The sequence below is a fragment of the Palaemon carinicauda genome, chromosome 2 (assembly GCF_036898095.1).
Source record: "Palaemon carinicauda isolate YSFRI2023 chromosome 2, ASM3689809v2, whole genome shotgun sequence".
Taxonomy (NCBI): domain Eukaryota; kingdom Metazoa; phylum Arthropoda; class Malacostraca; order Decapoda; family Palaemonidae; genus Palaemon; species Palaemon carinicauda.
This window is the reverse complement of record NC_090726.1, coordinates 176,584,269-176,599,268: the sequence shown is the minus strand read 5'-3', so window position 1 is coordinate 176,599,268 and position 15,000 is coordinate 176,584,269.

Below are 15,000 nucleotides of genomic sequence, written 5' to 3'. Positions count from 1 at the left end.
AATCTGTTTTCCCTCATGGTCCTTCCATAAGGTACACGTCGGCCCCTTTACTTATTCTTCATTCTCTAGTATACTTCAGTTACTTATGGAACAGAGTGTATCAACTTGTTGAGTCTGGTTTAAGTAGTTGATTTCTTTTATCTTATATGATTAAACCCTTTGTGTAAAGTTTAATTCTAAGTTACTGGGTAGAAGAAAATAACTTTATAAAAAGCGAAAGCTTTGTTTTTTCTTTAAAAATAGTAATATTTTACAGATTTTTTCATTGTGTTACTGTACTAATGCAACTACAGTTCTGAATTCCATTGCAAATTGAACACCAGAATTGTTGAATAGAGTTACTGGCACACGGAAAGGTTGATTACTTATAAATTAAACATAAAACCAATTGCTATTATTATATATGTGTGATGAAACAAGAGAGTTCGTAGCAGTCAATTGAATTATTAAGAGTATAAAAAATGCCATGATTCTAATCTGATTTTGTTTGGTTTAACTGAAATGAATACACTCATTCGTAGTGGTTCAGGGGTGTATCAAAATCTCTAGTGATATTTTAAAGATAATCGATATCAACAAAAAAAATTGTAGTATTATAAGGGATGAATAAGAATTACGCCCTGACGTACTGTAAGCTGGTGGATATATATATATATATATATATATATATATATATATATATATATATATATATATATATATATATATATATATATATATATATATATATATATACATATACATATATATATATATATATATATATATATATATATATATATATATATATATATATATATATATATATATATATATATATATATATATATATATATATATGTATAAAGAGAGAGAGAGAGAGAGAGAGAGAGAGAGAGAGAGAGAGAGAGAGAGAGAGAGATTCAACGTTCTATGTAGGTGTGGTAACACAATATTCTAGAAATAACTTTTTTTCATTTAATGTTATATAAAATTTCCCGGCGAGGTTTATTTCTTTCCGCGATGCCTTTAAAGTTAACTTCCGTTTTTTGCATTCCTCACGACGTTACTTTTCTAAAAGCGAACATCAGGAAGACTTTTGGGGTGTTTTAAACTTTAAGGCAGTAAAACTCCGCTGTCAAGTTTATGTAGCGTAATGATCAAACTTTGGTCTTAGAAGGGAAAGACAACTGCAGGACCTTTTCTGAATAATGATATTCCAAATAATACATTCTCAGAAATATGAATTTCACTGTCAATATAAAGATAGCTTTATCATGGAAGAGGTCCCTGGTCGTTGAAGACTCTCTCTCTCTCTCTCTCTCTCTCTCTCTCTCTCTCTCTCTCTCTCTCTCTCTCTCTCTCTCTCTCTCTCTCTCTCTCTCCAATTTGTCGCTTTCTTCCCGCTCAGATGAAAGGAAGGGTCAACAAAATTCTACTGAACAATGTTTGTACTGCAAATGCAATCAGAAAATCGATAAGATCCGCCTTTCATACGTCCTGAAAACTTGCGTGTAAACAAAAGACTGAATTAGCAGAGGAAAACACTAGATAGACACACGATCTATCTATCTATCTTCTGTTGTGAATCAATATTTTCTCATTACGTAACAGTGACATTTTATTCTAGTGATTTAAATTTTAATATATGTTAAAAGTAATAAAATAAAAGTTTATTATTATTATTATTATTATTATTATTATTATTATTATTATTATTATTATTATTATTATTATTATTATTGTTATTATATTATTATTATTATTATTATTATTATTATTATTATTATTATTATTATCTTTTGTTAATCACATTCTGCAAAGAATGGTGGTTTCCTGAATGGAGTTCCGGGTCGCCTTAGGAGTCTTACTTTTTCCTCACGATATGAACGCTACTCTGCACAAGTCCTGGATCTTTATGGGCTCCTACATTCTCTAGGTTAATTTTCAATGATCTAGATATGTTCCCTAGTGCTCCTATGTTTATTAGCAATACTTCTACTTCTTAATTCAATTTGTTCACTGATGATGAGGTTTATGGTTTCTTCTTTAGCAATTCATTTCCTGCACCTTGACTAGATGTTAGTTCCATATATTTTTCCTTGAATATATTTTGTTCTTAAGGCATGTCTAGACCTGCCATTATCATCTCTTCAATGTTCTGCTTATTTTCTCCCCTATGTAGTTAATTCCACTAGTTCTCATTTTTGTTACCCTTCTGAATTGTCCATGCATTAGTTTTCTTTGACATTTTACTATATATATATATATATATATATATATATATATATATATATATATATATATATATATATATATATATATATATATATATATATATATATATATATATATATATATATATATATATATATACTAGTCTGGGTCTTCATCCACATATATCAATTTTTCTTACCCTACAATCTATAGCATTTCATATTTACTGTCCCAGTGCTCCAGTGTTGATGTTGATAAAATCTTCTGTACTGATGAGTCCTTTTCCTCCTTCACTTCGTGGTGTATAGAGAATGTCAATATTCGTAGTGCAGAGCTTAGTAATGTTCATTACTTTTCTAGTTTATCTATGTATGTTGCATGGCTTCACTCTAGCATTTAAGCGTTGTAGTCATACATGGTTACTGGCATTGCCCAGGAGTTTATAGCCTTTAATTTAACCTTTTTTATTCTTTGCATGAATTCTAGTTTTTATCTTTTCCTTCACCTCTTGGTGTTTTATTGCTTCTTCTTCAATTACCCCGAGGTATTTATAACGTGTATCATCGACGACCTTAAATATATTTCCTTCTGGTAGCTTTATCATTGACTCTATTTTATATTTACTCTCTCAATGCCAAGTGGAGCCTATATTTCAATTGCAAACACCATCCTGATGATAAATTATAAATATTCAATGTCTGAATTAATTATTATTATTATTATTATTATTATTATTATTATTATTATTATTATTATTATTATTATTATTATTATTATTATTATTATTATTATTATTATTATTATTATTATTATTATTATTATTATTATTATTATTACTAAGAATAATGATTGATATAATTATTATTATGATGTTCATATTAATTTTCATTCAGAATACTTTTTTAATGCCATTTATGTACTAATCTTTACCATCTACCGCAGAAAATACACTTATATGAGGATATGTCTCTTCATTACGTTGGAAAGAAGGCTGAGCCTTTGAAGTCTCCTCAAACAAGTGTTAAATGGTCGTTTGTAGAAACAATATCCCAGGTAAATACCTCTTTTTGTAAGCCTAACAATGAAAAGTAGCATCATCTCTATGATGATTATCAATTTAATCAACTACAGTTCTAAAATTACCTTTTAAACTTACTGATAATATCTACAAACTTTTGATTCTCGATTTTATTTCATATATTATCTTGCAAGGTTTTTATGGCTCAGTTTGTGTACAAAGAGAGCAATTCCTTTGCTTTAACTTCTTCTAATGACATAAGAGTAACACAAAAGTGAATAATGATTATTGGAAACATGAAAGGGTTGAAAGAAACAAGGCCAGAGGAAGGGGAAAGTCGGTAACTGCAGTATGAGGGGAGATATTGGAGATAGGAAGTTGATTGCTTCGGTAATGAAAAGATATTTCACAATATACAACAGAGGATTTAGTATAAAGTTTTCACGTGGCAAGTCAAACTATAAATGAAAAGTAGATCAGCGAAGTAATGAACCAAAACTACTTTTTTTTACCTGCAAAAGAATTTTGATTATTATTAATAATATGCAATGAGTAACAAGAAGATATTCAACCAGGCATATCATGTCATCAATATAGTTAAACCATTTTAACACCATCAGGAATAATGTGGCCTAATGATATATATTTTTTTCTTTCTAAGAATTTCCTGTATAGATTACTTAATGCAGGATATAAAAAAATTCACATAACCATAACTAATAAGTGTGTATAGGATTTCCAAATATATCCAAATTATAATTTTCATCACAACTGAATCCATTCTGTCCCTGTATTATTGGAAAATCGTAAATGCCGTTGTCTATTCTCTAAGGTACCATATATAAATTCAAACACGTCATCAGTGTGTACTTTAGTAAATAATGATAATAAAAGGCCAAAACTTACTATCTTATATTTTATAATTAGATAATCAGGTTTGAATATTCCCTTAAGGAGACTCTGAGCTTTGCAAACTGTTTATATTTCACTGTGAGCGGTTTACTGTTATTCCTACGCTTTTGGTATGGACTTTTGATATCATTTGTACGGTCAACGGAAGAAAAATCATCGATTATCTGGAGCTTATTATTATTATTATTATTATTATTATTATTATTATTATTATTATTATTATTATTATTATTATTATTATTATTATTAGTCTCTGTGTTATTGAATATAAACTCAAACATAATACCATTAACATAAATTTGTGATGAATAATGATGGAACGTAAAAAATTGTTAATTAAGTTTACATTTTTTTTTTTTACACATTGAATCTTAGATGGCAAAAGATTTCTAGATTTATTCAACGGATACCTATTTGTATTGTAATATTAATTTTAATTTTTTTACGAAAATTTTCAATACATTCCTAATGCTCCTATTTTTTTCTATAAATAGTTTTTACTTAGCTTTTGATATAATGTTTACAGATCTACTGTAGTACCTAGAAATAAAGCTCTCTAATATTGTACTGCAGTGGAATACTTTTTTTTCTGAACCTGGAGGATACAGGAAGAGGCACCCCTTCTCTCTCTCAGTCAAATTGCAAAAATGTTTCTTTACCCGGCGAGGAAAGAAAACAACTTTAGAGAAATTCACCATTTGAAAACAGACGCAAATCCTATCACTGGGAGTTTTGTTTAAAGCGAAAAAAAAAATTCAAACAAATGTTTCCTGAAACGTTATGTACCCTGAGAATATGGAATGGGCTATATCATAAAGTTCTAAAAAGTATAATCTTTGAAGAATAGTTAAAGATTAAAGCCGAAGAACCCGGTTTTCTTGCTAAAAGTAATGATAAATCTCTTCAGAAGTGTGTCTGTGAGGAAAAAAATTTCTTCAACCTTCATTTTGTTTCTATTTGAATATGAAAAGGATTAGGATCACGGAGGAAGTAGGCTTCGAAGATGAAAGTGGGAAGCACAAAAAGAGATAAACTTACTGAAGCTCCGAACTAAATCATGGCCACTTCCTCACTAGGCATGGGAAACAAAATTATTGTTAATACATACATACATACATATACCAAAGGCACTTCCCCCAATTTTGAAGGATAGCCGACATCAACAAATGAAACAAAACAAAAAAGGGGACCTCTACTCTCTACGTTCCTCCAGCCTAACAAGGGACTCAACCGAGTTTAGCTGGTACTGCTAGGGTGCCACAGCCCAACCTCCCACATTATCCACCACAGATGAAGCTTCATAATGCTGAATCCCCTACTGCTTCTACCTCCGCGGTCTTCTAAGGCACCGGAGGGAGCAGCAGGGCCTACCTGAACTGCGTCACAATCGCTCGCTATTCATTCCTATTTCTAGCACGCTCTCTTGCCTCTCTCACATCTATCCTCCTATCACCCAGAGCTTTCTTCACACCATCCATCCACCCAAACCTTGGCCTTCCTCTTGTACTTCTCCCATCAACTCTTGCATTCATCACCTTCTTAAGCAAACAGCCATTTTCCATTCTCTCAACATGGCCAAACCACCTCAACACATTCATATCCACTCTAGCCGCTAACTCATTTCTTACACCCGTTCTCTCCCTCACTAAATATTAATCAATTGCATGCGTCTATTCTCTAGTTAGTACTGCTAAAAAGGCATGAGGTACTGGTACCCTTGTTTCCCTTTTATAATTCATTAGTGGTTTTTCAGCATTCAAGAAAACTAATGTTTTTATGTATATTTCAGCTAACTGGTAAAATTAACCCCTTTACCCCCAAAGGACGTACTGGTACGTTTCACAAAACCCATCCCTTTACCCCCATGGACGTACCGGTACGTCCTTGCAAAAAAATGCTATAAATTTTTTTTTTCCATATTTTTCATAATTTTTTGAAAAAATTCAGGCATTTCCCAAGAGAATGAGACCAACCTGACCTCTCTATGACAAAAATTAAGGCTGTTAGAGCAATTTAAAAAATATATACTGCAAAATGTGCTGGGAAAAAAATAACCCCCTGGGGGTTAAGGGTTGGAAATTTCCAAATAGCCTGGGGGTAAATTTTGTTATTATTACTATTGCTGCAATCATCATATTTCAGACAGATAGGAAGTTTTTATAAGAGAGTAATTACACCAGTGATGATTATAATGGTATTATTATTATTATTATTATTATTACTATTATTATTATTATTATTATTATTATTATTATTATTATTATTATTATTATTTTTATTATTATCAAAGGGCATTGATTATAAAAATATTAACAATTTTACTGTAAGAAATGTGAAGTAGTTTTCTTTTACAAAAACTTCAGCATTTATAGGTAATTAGTGCTATCAGCTGTCCTAAATATTAACAAATACTTCTTTTTCTTAATTGATAATTTGTTACACAACTTTTTATAACGCTGTAAAGATATGGTTTAGTGTTTCTGGCAAAATATTTCTCAAGTTTTGTACGTTGATTAAGGATTTTGAAAACTAACAATAATTTCGAGCAAACCTCTTCAGCTTAGCTGCCGTAATCTCTCTGGTGTATGTATGTATGTATGTATGTATGTATGATAAACCTGTTTACTATTGTTTTAGAACAACATTTAACACTAGTGAAAGCAACCCTAGAAAAAGATGGCAAAACGTTTCGATAGATATGCTCACACGCCCACACACACATTCAAGCCTTCTGGCCTCCTACCCCTTTCCTTACTACAACACGCCAGTTTGCGTAACTAGTGTGAGATTGAGGTTTTCTAGTGTAGCTCTTGGGGCAACCCCCTCTCACTAGGGTATGAATACTCTCTCCCCCTACCTAAGGGTCGGGGAGAGACCGAGTCATTATTTGTCTTGCAGTTCCACTGAGCGTAACAGGGTATAATATATATATATATATATATATATATATATATATATATATATATATATATATATATGTATATATATATATATACCTATATATATATACATATATATATATATATATATATATATATATATATATATATATATATATATATATATATATATATATATATTTATATATATATATATATATATATATATATATATATATATATATATATATATATATATATATATATATATATATATATATATATATATATATATATTTACACTTGCTCTTGGTTATATTGGGAAGAGTAATCATATTCTTTTCGTGATTTTAATAGCCCTTTTTTTACCATACCTAATGTTAACCTTCTTTTTTTCCGATAAAAGTAATAAAAACTGAAGTAATGCCATACCTTCTAGATCACCTTGCATAACACTGAAGTGAAATATTCTGTTTCCCGTCCTGAAAATAAGAAGAGTGACGAGGGGATACCTCTTCCATCCGAACCTGAGTTCATAAAGGTATGCTGACCTTTTGAAGGAGGTATACAGCTTCTGGAAAATTCAGCATTTGAAAACAGACGCAGATTCAAAATTTAGCAGCTCTTGTGTAAAGCAAGATATAATAAAAAACTTTTTTTTTTTTCTTTTTTTTTTTTCTTCGAGTGTTATGTACCTTAAGCATGTACTGAGGAATGGCCGGGAATCAAAGCGTATAGATTGAGTCTGTTTGGTAGTAATGATAAAAAAATACTTTTGAATATGAAAATGATTAGATCCGAGATAAAGAAAAATTCTGTATTTGAGTAAAACTTAAATATGGAAAGTTACTGACACACTAAGCGAGATCATGGCAACAGTAGCAGTAATTAGGAAAAGTATAAAGCCTTGGTAACGGACTTCGTTGAGGAACTGCATACTCTCTCTCTCTCTCTCTCTCTCTCTCTCTCTCTCTCTCTCTCTCTCTCTCTCTCTCCTCTCTCTCTCTCTCTCTCTCTCTCTTTTGCTACCAGCTTGTCTCTCTTTGCAACTGGGAAGGAAGGATGTTGAAACAAAAGTTTGCAGAGTAATGTTTCTACTTCAAATGTAAAAGGAAGAGGGCAAGGTCCACTTTTCATATGATTTAGAAACTTGAAAGTAAACAAAGGACCGAGTTATTGTAATTATGATTCTCAAAATCATCTTAAAATGTCAACATAAAACAATGATGCTGATTATATGCAGAAGTTAAAGGTCGTACTAATTATAATGGCAGTAACAGCAAATCAGCAATATTTTTTATGAAAAATTAAGGCTTTCTGGAACATCCCCAGGTGTATTCTGTTTATTTCTCATTTGCTATATAGGTTATTACTATGAGTTATCTTTTATAATGACGCAAAGCTATGGTTTGGTGTTTTTGCCAGTAAGATCCTGCAATACTTGTAATTTGAGAGGATATCTGAAAGTTAATTATAATCTCCCATTTTTCTTGTTTAGCTGTTCTATTGTTATTCTGTCGTATGTATGTATGTATGTATGTATGTATGTATGTATGTATATATGTATGTATATATGTTCAATGAAAAAAATCAAAATTTTATTGTACTGGTTTTCTTTTTACGGTTTTATTTCTTTATCATTATATACTAAAATGTTAAACACCGTTTCCTTTCGCATGAATGTTTTCAAACATTTTTTTTTTAGAATAAACAACTGATAACATTTATCGTTTACACTCCATTGGATAGAAAACTAATAGGGTAACGAAAAACAACTACCTCTGATATTATAATGCAGTGAAATATTTTGTTTACCACGGAACAGAAGAGACAAAAGGATGCTCCTCTTCCTGCGAAACCTGCACTGATAAATATTTTCCAACATGGCGAAGAAGGAAAACCAATTATATAAAATACACCTTTTAAGAATAATGTAAATTTCATCTCTTGGAGTGTTTGCGTTGATCACAAAAAAAAAAAAAAAAAAAAAAAATATTCATGTACCCCCAAATATATTTTTTGAGGACTGTTTGAGCATCAAAGTCAAAGGCCTAGTTGTGTTTGATACAAACAATAATAAATCTCTTTTATTCACTTTTTAATTTTACAAAGAATCTAGGTACCAACAAAATTACACATAAAATAGCCTAAGGGATGCTGGTAGTTGACGAGCTCTCTCTCTCTCTCTGTCTGTCTGTCTGTCTCTCTCTCTCTCTCTCTCTCTCTCTCTCTCTCTCTCTCTCTCTCTCTCTCTCTCTCTTATTTTATTAACAATAGCAACATGCATAACTATTAAGATTTGTTTGCTTTACAAATGTTTACTACTACTACTACTACTACTACTACTACTACTACGCTACTACTACTACTACTACTACTACTACTACTACTACTACTACTACTACTACTAATAATAATAATAATAATATTAATGATAATAACAGCAAAAAATAATAAGATCTAATATTGCCGTGACAATAAACCCAGCAAAATGAATGCATGAATCTCTTTTTATTTCAAATATTTGAAATTACTACATTTGCCATTCCATTATCATTACAATACATAGTGTTTCCCTGCTGCTCAATGTTATTTCCTAAAGACCTATCATAGAATTATAAAGTTTTGAAGTTTTTACCTTCCAACTAGAGGCCATTAAATAAATGCTAAATGCGAACCAGGATCAATATCTTATTTATTGTTCTGCCTGAGGAAAACTACTTGATTGTCCATGAAGTTTTCTTTTCAGAGTTTTTTTTTGCACATTATTCTCCCAAAAGAAAGTAATATGGCCATCCATTGACCACCTATGGAAGTTTGGAGAGTACTGAACAATATGAATGTAAATTATAAAAAACAAACCGAATAATTCGCTTATATCAGCCATATTTAAACATTAAAAACTTTAAATATTAAATGTGGAAAATATACTTACTAAATTTACTATAAACAGATTCGCTGTATTAGAGGCGAACATAAGATTGGTCAATTAATAATTACAGCTTTTTTCTGAGTTTCAAATCACAATACTGTTTTGCAAGGTTACATATATGTATAAGGCTCTTTAATCGAGAAAAATCATTTCTGAAATAGTTGGCATAACTTTTAAGAGTATCAACTATCTTTTCCTCTGATGAATGGCGAAACTTTTAATTGTGTCGATTTGTTTAAGGCCAAGGTAAGCAAACATTATAATTTTTTTCTTTTTTTTTGGGGGGGGGACATCTAGGAATACTTTATTTCGAAAAGAGCTCTTTGTGTCTTACCTTACTAAATGTTCTATATAAATGAAATGTGAATATTTAACTGAATTCCGTAGGAATTTATAACACAAATAATAAATCCGACATTAAAATGTGAACCTAAAATTTGTCTTTAAAATATGATACATTTCAAAACTAAAGAATATTCATCACATCGTTAGACTTTTATCTTTGTTATAATATTCATGTGTGAAATCATAAACCTTTTATATAACTATCATGAACTCTAAATCATATAGTCTAACTTCTCTCTAGCCATGACTTTTCCCGAAGAGAATCTAGATACAAAATATTGCTCTAGTGTTTAGGTCTGACCACCCATTCCACAAAGTTGGAATATACTGTATATAGTAAAATGGATGCGTTAAAAAAATATTCATCCTAAATAGACATTTTGTTAAACTGTGCTTTTACCTTATTTACTATTCAATTAAGGATTTTTATTCCCATTAATATTCCTCTTCAATTTCATCGCTTCCACTTCTGTAGACTATTAAGTGTAGTATTTCTAGTATGCCTTATCTCACAGTCTGGTACATTCCATCTCTGTTTTGGCAGGCATCCTTCTCTATTATACAATTATCTGTATCTTTAATGCTCAGACTAATGGGTCAGGGGCCATCAGCATCCAGCTGAATTGTTTATCTGCTTACAAATTGGTAGAGTAAAACATTTTGGCACAAAGAGATATATATCCTCGAATGTGAAGAGAGAGAGAGAGAGAGAGAGAGAGAGAGAGAGAGAGAGAGAGAGAGAGAGAGAGAGAGAGAGAGAGAGAGAGAGAGAGAGAGATTATAATTTGAGGGAAAAAATAAGCAAGTTAATATTGAGGAAATGATACGGAGCGGAGTATGGGATTGGAGTGCCAAGTAACTGACACTGTAATACCAGTAACTATACTCGATTGAAAATAGTTAAAAGTGTTATCAATAACAAATACTGTAGAAAGAGTTTTGACTAATAATTCCTGTACATTCAGATCACTTGGTGTTGTGCCATTCTTAATTTCTATGGAGACCAGTCACTTTTTAAACTACGACAGCAAGGTACTTCGAGATGTCTTTATATAATGAAAATATTATTTTTAGGTAAAATTCCCGGATGAAGAATAACATATTCAACTTGAAGAGATGACGCCTACATAACTGTCAAAGGCCAACTAATTTGCCCTTTAACGTCATTAGTGAAAAAGATGATAAAGTCATAAAAGAGATTACAGCAAAGCACAGTCAAAATACTACAGTCAGCACCAGATAACAGAAGCATACTCGAGTATCCTTAAAATCCTTGTCATGGAAAAAAATCCCAACACAAAAAAGTCAATAAAATTGTTAAGTGGGTATAAAACATGGTAACGTACACTAGAGAGAGAGAGAGAGAGAGAGAGAGAGAGAGAGAGAGAGAGAGAGAGAGAGAGAGAGAGAGAGAGAGAGAGATGGGGAAGGATGACAAACTCTGACAAGCACTTCACAGGAACAACTCAGAGAATCCTCGATCTTACAAAAAAATCCCATACATTGAAATTTATTTTTCTAATATGAAGTGTAAATAATCGTTTTTTATTAATTAATTACCTTATTCCAGGAATTTCATTCTATGCTCATAGCCAATCCTATAAAGGGCTTTAATTACAATAATATATATATATATATATATATATATATATATATATATATATATATATATATATATATATATATATATATATATATATATATATATATATATTAAAATCTCTTTCGAATAGGAAGACCACTCACTGGCTGTGTTGGGCAAATTGTTGGTTGCTGCTTTCGCTCGGATAAGCTCTTTCTGATTTAATGGTATTTAGTCATAATCCCTTTTCGGCCTCTCTCCTCTCCTCTGCTCCATTGAAATGCACCTAAATTAAAGCTCTTGCAAATTGAATCAATGGAAATAACAGGCAATCGACAAATATACGTTTTTCGCTATTATTTTTCCGAAAGAACATTTTTCAATCTGAGGAAAAATAATTTACTTCCAGTACTTTTAGAACAGTCATCATAACATAGAAGAAATTAGATATTCGTATAAAATTAGCTTCGTTTGACAATTTGTATATGGATATAGTCTTTATTACGCAGAATATTTCATATGTTGTGAGAATGCCTAACGTTTTTTCAGTAAAACACGGCCTGAAACATAGATTTTCAACTATTCTAGTGAAATTAACTTTATGGAAAATTCTAATCCAGAACAGTTATGGTAAGGCTGAGTGAAACTTGTCTTCCATGTATACTATAATAAACGATTTGTGATTTATCACTAGTTTAATACAAAACTGTTCTTCATGATTTCACAAGTCCTCGTATATTCAGAGTTTTATCTAAAGATCAATATACTGAGCATACTGTAGATAACACTGGAAAATAAATGAGATGAAATCGTAAATAGATTCAAGAAATCCACATACTTTTGTAAATGCAAAAAAAAAAAAAGGATAAAATTTATATATTATGTAATATATATTATAGAACGTGATCTTCGCCATTATGGCCATTATAGTGATTATACAGGGTGGTTCGAAAACTTCTCCCATGAAAGATTACTGCTCACCTAAATTGGGTTGGCTGCATTATGTAAACATAGTGTGAAGGCATTCGTCTCTCTAACGTTTTTATCCTCTAGTTTCTTTTATTTTACAGGTTATTTTAATAGTGGTAAATATTACAGTCAGCAATCGTGTATAACTAAAAAGAAAAAAAAATACATGAACCTGCATGTGAGATTTATAAATTGGGGAGAAAATAAATTCCTTCAACGTTGATGGTAAAAAAAGCAGTTCTATTTTTGCTTCTAAGGCATGAATAAACTATACTTGTAAACAAAAAGAAATAAAAATAAAAAGCGATTTTAAATTCACCAAATGTAATTTAAAAATATTTTTCGCAAAAATTAATTATATGGTGTGATTGAAAAAAGAGTTTTATATTCATTGAATAATCGTACTACTATTAGAATATAGAAAGAAATCATTAAAAGCTTTAAGAATTCTCTGTAGCTTACATTTTGAAAAAAAAAAATCGTTTTATACTTAGTTCTGGGTTTAACTTTAAGAAAAAAAAATAAGTGACACGGATAATATTATCCCTATCCGAAGTAGTTAAGGAAAACATATTTAGATAAATAGTAAAAGTAGCAATAGTGAACAGAGTATATATTAAGTAAGAAAATATTCATGTAAATATATTGGGATGTATTTATGATATTATGAAGTGGAAAAATTCATTCTTTTTCCTAATAGAAGAAAAAAAAGTTATGTAAGATTTTATAAGAGATCTAACTGCAATAATCAGAGACAGTCAGTTGGTTCTCTTGTGTAATGGATTTCTTAATATTATACGCAACACTGGACTCCTGGGTTTTAAAGGTTAAAAGGTGTCTGGTTTCAGTTCCAGTTCCATCAGAATAGATGCTCACCAGAACGTCAGCCGGGAAAGCCCAACCCCCCACTGTGGTGCCCTACTACAGCAGTAGCCTCCCCAGTAAACCGCTTAAACTCACGGCCCTGGGCGGGGATCGATCTCTTGCCACGCGAATGCGAGGCAAACACGTTACCACTGTACGCATCTAATATCCTGCAATGTCCGTGAAAAACCCAAAACAAAAATTTTGTCTTTTATTCTATAAAATATTCTCTATGACTGACAATGAATTGAGTTATTACGTTTCAGAGATTGACGGCATAAATCACATCAGGAATATGAAGTGACAAAATCATTTTTAGATATTCATTTTTTTTCCTATCTTTCAAATAACAATTTGAAACATACGCGTCATATGTGAAGGCAAAAATTATTCAACGTAGTCATGAATACCAAAGTTTTTTCTTTACAAATACTCCAGTTATTTATTATTTCTCTTTTTATGAACGCCTGCACAAATTATTCACATTTAAGGAGAATGACCTAACCATAACATAAATAAAGTTCATATTATAACGTTATATCTAGGTTGATATTATTTCACTATGTGCCTTCATTAAGAAAATTTCTTAAACAGTTGTCAATCGTAATGTACATATAAATGTCTTATCAGGGACCAATAAAAATCTCTTAAAGAGAGAGAGAGAGAGAGAGAGAGAGAGAGAGAGAGAGAGAGAGAGAGAGAGAGAGAGAGAGAGAGAGAGAGAAGATAAATGCTAACACAAGGCAAGAAATGTTGTCTGGATACTATTTATTAGGCTATTTGGCCACAGATTTTATTTTCAGGTTTAAAAGCAACACATATCTACAAAATACTCGTTTCCCTGTGTCAAAGTTGATATCATAACACGTAGTAACATATGTAGTAATTATATGAAGTTTCTTATCTCTTTTATAAAAGGTAGATTTACTTTTTTACCGGGTGAAGGATCTTCACGTCGATTGAGTACTGTGTACACTGTGACAGTTTTAAAATGGCCTACCGAGATTACCTGATGATCGTTAGCGGTGGTTATTAGATATCAAAAAGTTGTGTTCTTGACGGCCGACAGCAAAATGTCGATACCTGAGAAAGCGGAAGAGGAATTCACTGATGTTTCCGGTCGTCTTTTGCTGATCAATAGGAATAATTTGATTAATGAGATTTATATGAACACCAGCATATTCATTGTTTTTTTTTTTTTTTTTTTTTTTTTGGATTAGGTATATACTTTCTATGACATATAAAGTATATGCCTAATCCTACAAAACGCAGAAGATAAATATATGTATTTATATCTATGTGT